We start from the raw sequence: 229 nt of genomic DNA on the forward strand, positions 1-229 counted from the left end.
CAAGCATGCACGAGCACGTACACACACGCACACACATGCATGCACACAGGTTAAATTAATGCAATAGGACAATGTGGAGGAAGAAACAGCATTAAGAGGTGGGCAGCCAGTGTGCTGGCCATAAATGTCAATGAACTCGCCCTTTGGGGCATAACACACGGTTGTCTGGGTCCCAGGGCTGAGGACCTGGTGAGGAAGGACACACGGTCATCTGTAGTGCCACAGGTCA

The sequence above is a fragment of the Phoca vitulina genome, unplaced genomic scaffold (assembly GCF_004348235.1).
Source record: "Phoca vitulina isolate PV1807 unplaced genomic scaffold, GSC_HSeal_1.0 scaffold7, whole genome shotgun sequence".
NCBI lineage: Eukaryota > Metazoa > Chordata > Mammalia > Carnivora > Phocidae > Phoca > Phoca vitulina.